At 40.0% G+C, this 7,699-nt stretch overlaps 1 non-coding gene across 1 annotated transcript; it reads right to left on the reverse strand.

Moving 5' to 3' along the window:
- Nucleotides 1-7,340: 7,340 nt before the first annotated feature.
- On the reverse strand, nt 7,341-7,447 carry LOC133727635 (small nucleolar RNA R71). Its single transcript, XR_009855312.1, has one exon. It is a non-coding gene; the product is annotated as a small nucleolar RNA R71 (small nucleolar RNA).
- Nucleotides 7,448-7,699: the final 252 nt, after the last annotated feature.

Genomic DNA, 7,699 nt, shown 5'->3' on the forward strand with positions numbered 1-7,699 from the left:
CAGTCTGAATGACCTTGTCCAATTTTTCTATGATGGATTGGACATAGCTAATAGGGGCAGCGTTGATTCTGCGTGTGGAGGGACTTTCATGAATAAAACCGGTCAAGAAGCATATAATCTGATTGATGATTTGGCCGACAACAATAGACAATTCTACACAAGGGATAAACGTACAAGAGGACGAGGAGTGTATGAAGTCGATTCAAGGAACCAAATGGTGGCTGTGGAAAGAAAGATTGACATGTTAATGAATGCCTTAGGCAATGGCATTAAGGCAACACCTCAGGTATGCTCTATTTGTTCCTATTCTGATCATACTACTGATAGATGTCCTATGTCTGCTATGTCTGAGGAACAGGTGAATTACATGGGGCAACAAAGACCCAAATATGACCCTTACTCGAACACGTACAATCCGGGATGGAAGGATCACCCAAACTTCCGTTGGGGCGGTAATGACAACGTGGTTCGACCTACTCAAGGCGTCTACAATGGACCACCTGGATTCCAACAAGGGGCTAGGCAGCAAGTCTATCAACAAACTCCTCCTCAACAATCCTCAAGCAAGTCCTTGGAAGAACTAGTGAAGGAGATGACTCTGAACACCGCATCTTTCCAAAAGGACACCGCATCTTTCCAAAAGGACACCGCAGCTTTCATCCAAAGGACTGAGATTCAGTTTCAAAAGCAAGATGCCTTAGCTCAGCAACATGGACAAGCTATCAAGAACTTGGAAAGGCAAGTTGGGCAACTTGCAACGGTGATGCAAACTAGACCTCCTGGCACCCTCCCGAGCACAACCATTCAAAATCCTAAGGATGGGAGCATGGCTGAGCTCAATTCAATCACTTTAAGGAGTGGTAGACATTTGGAAGAAGTCTCTGGGCACCAAAGAACATCCAAGAAAGATCAAGAAGAGAAGGAGGAGCAAAGAAATACGAAGGAAGAAAAGAAAATCATCGCTGGTGACAAAACGATCGATCTCACGGGGGCTGATCAGAATGTTCATGTTTTTTCCCCTCCAAAGGTAAAAGATCCTACTCCTCCTAAGTTGGTTACTTCATGTATTCCTTTTCCTCGCAGGTTTATGAGCTCTAAGAAAGAACAAGAAGAGAAGGATGTCTTGGAAACTTTCCGTAAAGTCCAAGTGAACATCCCTCTTCTGGATGCCATCAAGCAAGTACCTCAGTATGCCAAATTCCTTAAGGAGCTATGCACAAAAAAGAAAAAGTTCAATGGGAATGAGATAGTGGCCCTTAGTGAAGAAGTTTCAGCTGTTCTTCAAAGAAAGCTTCCACCTAAACTTAAGGATCCCGGACGCTTCACGATTCCATGCACCATAGGTGCACAGAGGTTTGATCATGCTTTACTGGATTTAGGAGCTTCGATTAATTTAATGCCATATTCTGTGTTTTCAACTCTTAAACTAGGTGAGCTAAAGGAGACAAAGGTGATCATTGAGCTAGCTGATCGCTCAATAGTCTATCCTAAGGGAGTAATTGAAGATGTACTAGTACGTGTGGATGGATTAATTTTGCCTGCAGACTTCTTTGTTCTTGAGATGGAGGAAGCGCCTATGCCTACATCATTACCATTAATTTTGGGGCGCCCATTCATGGCCACAGCTCACACCAACATTGATGTGTTCAGAGGCACTTTGAGTATGGAGGTTTTTGGGGAGACAGTGACGTTCAAGGTGTTTGAACCCTTGAAGCCTCAAATTAATGAGCAAGATCTTTTAGGTGATGGTAGGCAAATAAGAGAAGATGTTCGATTTCTTAGAACTTGGACATCACCTAAAGTCAAGGCAAGGGATCTCGGCGATTCAGAGTTGTTAGCAGTGGCAAGCACTGGTCATTCTCCACCAATTGTCGAGGAAGAGGTGGCTACAACCATGCATAAGAGTCTAAATGAAACCATGGCTGCTCAACAAGCAATTCCATGTCATGAAGGTAAGTCTATATTCTGTAATGAATTTGTTCCTTTAGCTAATATAGAGAGTGTGAGTGTTGATGATAGGTGGCTTCGTGGGGATTTTAAGCCAAGCAAGGGCTATCTTCCGACCAAATCTCCTTCCTCATGTGGTTTCACTGAGCCTCCATTGAAGAGAACTTCAAGTGGTGATCCCCCATATCCACCTGATCCAAATAAAAAGTCATTCATGAAGAAAACGGAAAAATTTCTTGCGAAGTCTTCGAAAGGAGGCTTCTTTACCTTTGCCTAATTGTTGGTGGTACCGTCAGGCTGAAGACATTAAAACAAGCGCTCGTTGGGAGGCAACCCAAACTTTTTATTTTTGTTTTTAAGCTTATTTTTGTTAGTTCGTTTTAATATGTTTTGTGAGTGTGCAGGTGTACCCATTAAGAAAGGCTCGGAAGTTGCACTTTCCTGCTCGAAAGCAGAGTGCCGGCTGTGCAGTCAGTCAACTTTGGCTGGCTGCCGTTTTTAGCTCCGATGGAACCAGGAGACGTGCCATCTATGTATAGAAAGATCTATGAGTCTAGTTTTTGTATGTTTTTACAGAACTGGATTCGGAGTTCTGATGCATTCCCAGTTCTACTTTGAGTACCGAAAGGTCAGACCAGCAGAGCAGGAACCTGCGCAGTTGGGTCATATAAAGGGAAAAACATGGAATACTTCCGGGGGTCCAATGAGGACAAACCTTATATGCACTTAAAGCTTGAGATGTCTACTTCAAAATTGATCTAGAGCATCATCTCCATTGGAGCATCGTAACCCTTCAGAATTGAGGTTGGCATGGGTAAAGGTCCTTTTCTCAGCTTTTCTGTGCAAAATTCTGTTTTTCTTCTAACTTTGCAGGGCTGCCATTTTCAATCTATTTGGAGTTAGGAGACGTGCCACATATGCACAGACAGCTTGTTACACCAATTTTCAGCTCCCAGTAGCAGCTCATCCATCCAGCTGTCCCTGCAGAAGTTATTAGGGCTGGAAGTTGGCCTCATGACACAAAATTGTTACATTTTGGAAGTCAAGGCCTTGTGCCTTGAAGATGGTGTCTAATTTCGGTCTTCTCCAAAGGTCGTGAGCAGTGGGAGGTCTACAAGGGGGAGCTTTTCTATAACCTTTCTTATATTTTCACTTGCCCTCTTCTGTATTTTCTTTCTCTATGCTTTCCTTGTGCATTGTGCGTTATATTGCCATACATTGAGGACAATGTCTAGTTTAAGTGTGGGGGAGGGAAATACAAATTTGTCAATTTGTTTTTGAGTCATTCTTTGTTTAAAAAAAAAAAAAAAAAAAAAAAAGAGTCTAGTTTTAGGTTTTATTTTTCTTTGAGTCTTAGGAGTCTTCCAACTCTATGATGAGCATGAACTTTCGGATTTATATTTTGGTCACAAAAGGATTGCAGGCATGTGTTAGATTCTTGATTTCAAATAATTGTTAATAGATTTTGATGATTATTGTGCTTGATTTATATACATTGATGGTTGGATTAATGTAACACTTGAGAATTGATGGATGCATGCTATGACAGGTTAAACTTGATTTAAACCCTTGTGAGCTTTTGAGCCTGTATATGTGCTATTTCTTTTCTGAGTGCTTAGTATAGAATCATCTTATTTTCTTGACGAGGATTTTGCATGATCTCATCTTTTATTCATCTTGGTTGAGACTCGGATTCGACTTGCATATTTTATAAGGACAAATGCTAGAACTTGCCCCAAAGCCTCTTGAAGCGTATGGTTGAATTGCATGATGGATGGGAAGGGATAAAGGCACTAGGATTACCACCATAGCCAAACTAACCTGTGTCCCTTTTATGCACACAAGATGTGCAATCCCCTAGTTAACCCCGTTGAGCCTACATTAAGCCTTTTTGTTTCATCACCCACAAATTCCTTAACCCTAAGCTTAGTATAGATTTATCCTTACCCTATTCTAAGGAATTAGTGGAGCAAATATTTTTAGAGATATATGTATGTTCAAGGTACTTTTGTAAGCAAGTGTGGGGGAGTTCATTGTACATCGATCCAAGGAAGAGGAAAAAAAAAAAGTATGTGTTTATGGCTGTTGAAAAAAAAAACAGAGAAAAAAATATGTGATAGCCGAAAAAGAAAAAGAAAGAGAAAGAATGCTTGAAAAGAAAAATCAAAAGAATCGAAAAGCAAAATACTTCCTTGGATTTGATACATTCATGTTGTAGCTGTTGAGGTTATAATGAAGCAAAGGCCCAAAAAGATGACATCTGGCCTTGAAAAAAATTATTTGCTTCATGTTCGAAGATTGATTACCTTGAAGAGTTTCAAGATTCTTTTATCTCTTATGTTCTTCTAGTGCTCCTCTAGGTTCTTTAGGATCTTTGAATTTCCTATCCTTTCTTTCTTCTAACCTTAACCCTTGGCCCCATTACAACCCTGAATAAAGACCTTGTTGATCTTTGAAGTTGTGCATTCGATTTGTGGAGACTTGTGTGGAGGGGTGAGCATATGGTGTCACTGGCCTTTCGTCCGAGTTTTGGCATTCCAATCATGGGATCATATGTAAAAAAAAAAAATTCAGAAAAAGCCTTTCTTTCTTGTTATCATATGTGAGCTATTTGTTTGTCTTATTACATCATTCCTCTCACATATAACTTGAGTGAAATATATGCTTATACATCAAGTCAGAAAATCATGAGTGAAAAGAAATTGAGAGCATCTTTGTGAGAAATTGAGTTGACGCTTGTTTGACCCATGAATAAGTTGGTTCTCCTTTGTTGCACTAGTTTGATTGTTCATGTATTATAACTTTAGCACTATGGTTATCAAAATAAATTAGCTTTTAAGTGAGGTTGTGAATTCTGACATATGATTGCTTGAATTTTGTTGACCATACTTGTGGGCATTATAAGTTCTCTGAGATGTTTGGAAGATATTAGGTCCGTGTCTTTTGTTCTAGTTAGTTCTTTGTTTGCTAGGGACTAGCAAAGTCTAAGTGTGGGGGTATTTGATAAGAGCATATTTATGCGATGTTAATAGCGTTAATCTCCATACTTTCTTTGTTAGTTTAGTGTATTTTCTAGTTATTTACTTTGTTTGTTTGTTTTATAGGTATCTTGGAGTAAAGAAGAAGAAAAGAAGTAAAAGAGGGATTGAAAAGCAAAATCGGGAAATCTGCCTGTGCAGATCAGTTAATTTCGACAGAGCACTGAGACCAGCTCAGAACGATCCAGAGAATGATCTTTATATTGATGGATAGCCTCGGATGTCTAGTTTCCGAATCTTTTTACGGCTCATCAATATCATTTTTCTAGAGGAAGTTATGGCCGATTTAGTACAAGAGGTCAGGCTGCGCGTGAATCTGAGGTTGGACGGGAATTTATGTTTCGAGGCCCAAATCACACCAAGAAGCCCGAGGACGAGTTTGTGCTTCATATTCCGACTTATGATGGACAAATGGCACGATGTGAATGGTTAGAATAAGTCATCAAGTTCAAGAGCCAATAGGAAAACTCCACCTAAGCACGTGAACCCAAATTCTTTTAGGTTTTGGGTTTCCTAACCTCTAAGCATATAAAAGGAGATCATCTGACATACGAAGAAGCCTAGACACACCAGAGCTCAAGAAGAAGCAAGACTGCAAAATCACACTAGAAACGATCGATCGTTGGAATTCCTGAGATCGATCGCTGATCCGTATTTTCCAATTTTCTGATTTTTGTTGTCTTCTTCCTCCATGAACTCCTTTGTGTTTTTGATTTCCATTATGTGTAACTAAATTTCCAGTAGTTAGGGGGCAGTTGAAGCCCCTAGACATGATCCACAACATGCTTTGACTTTCAATTTGTTTTCCAATTAATAAAGTTGAGGTTTTGTTTACCAATTTCTCATTGATGAATTCTATGTTTGTATGCTTTGGAGGCCTACTTAGTATGCATGCTAGGGTTCTAATACTTTGATTGTTTGATGCCTGGATCAATAGTTGGATTCCTCAAATTGTCTAGAGAAGTAATTGGTAGTTTTCACTAGCAAGTAAACAAAACCCTAGGTTTAGCAAGGCTCTAAGTTATTTGCGATGCCTAGTGATTGCTCAAACTCTTTTCAAACTTAACGATCTCTGCATGTTTAATCTAATAAACGTACCTTTAGGTTGCATTGCTTGGGAATAGTCTAGGTGTAGAGCACTTCCTGCCTAGCGTACAAAGTAAGAAAGGGTAATAGGTTGTGTTCAAGTGTACCGAGCCAATCTGAGCGTCTTCAACTAAGTTAATTGGAAGTAAATTGGACAAAGTGTGTTGTGTGTGATTGTTGGAGGTGGATACTTCCTTCCTAGCTAGTTTCATCATCTTGATATCAACCAATCTTAAATCTGTTCAGTTTCGTTTTTCTTTCTGTTCTCTGTTTTAACGTATTTTATTCTCATAGTAAACGAACTCCAAAAATTCCCAAATTTTGTGTGCTGGACGTCTTGTGTGTCTAGTACGTCTCTGTAAATTTTCATATTTTTCTGGGTTGTTTTGGTTTGGATTTTAGTTTGTTTTTCGACTGCTGTTCAGTAGGAACTGCAGTCACGTTTGTGACTTTTGTTGAAGCTTTTAGTTTAACTTAATCCTCTGCGGGAGACCCTTAGTTCCCTATATTACAATTGACATATTTGCAGGAGAATAAGGAAAATCAATAGCTTATAAATTTAGCTATATATCAATTTTGGCGCCGTGTCGCCGGGGATTACTTTTATTCTAATTGCTTTTACTAGTTTGTTTAATTTGATTTTTGTTTTAGTTTCTTACTTAGTGTTTCGTTGTTTGTGTTTTCAGGTGTATGCTTACTCGTAGAACTGCTCAAGGCAATCTTACCCCCTTGGATTCAGAGATAGAACGCACTTGCAAGTCGAATAGGAAGCAAACGAACGGAACTAGTTTGCCAATTCACGACACAACGGCGGGTTCTACTTCCTCACAAGGGGAGGAGGAGGAGAACACACCACCAAACTCACCTGCGCATTCAATTCACGAGGACGAAGAGGAACCCCCAAGACTCGACATGGCATTGAAGGATGCTTTTGTTCCGACAGCTTCGGAATCCCCCTCATGCATAGCTTACACACCACCGGGCAATCAAGCCTTCTCCATTCCTGTGCAGCTCCTTAACTCGTTGCCTAAGTACTCTGGCACACCATCTGAGGATCCTAATGTTCACATTAGGGAATTCTTAGATATTTGCAAGCTGCAAACCATTCAGAACATCCAACCAGAAGGACTCAGGTTACTTCTATTTCCCTTTTCTTTAAAAGATGATGCAAAACGTTGGTTGTACTCGTTACCTGCAGGTATCATCACAACTTGGGATGAAATGGTTAAGAAGTTTTTGAAACAATATTTCCCCGCTCAACTGACAAAACGACTAAGGAGGGAGATTCAAAACTTCACTCAAAAGGATGGAGATACACTATATGAGGCATGGGAGGAATTTCAGGAGTTGCAAAGGAAGTGTCCCCATCACAACTTCAGTCTGAATGACCTTGTCCAATTTTTCTATGATGGATTGGACATAGCTAATAGGGGCAGCGTTGATTCTGCGTGTGGAGGGACTTTCATGAATAAAACCGGTCAAGAAGCATATAATCTGATTGATGATTTGGCCGACAACAATAGACAATTCTACACAAGGGATAAACGTACAAGAGGACGAGGAGTGTATGAAGTCGATTCAAGGAACCAAATGGTGGCTGTGGAAAGAAAGATTGACATGTTAATGAA

This window comes from Rosa rugosa, chromosome 1 (genome assembly GCF_958449725.1).
Source record: "Rosa rugosa chromosome 1, drRosRugo1.1, whole genome shotgun sequence".
NCBI lineage: Eukaryota > Viridiplantae > Streptophyta > Magnoliopsida > Rosales > Rosaceae > Rosa > Rosa rugosa.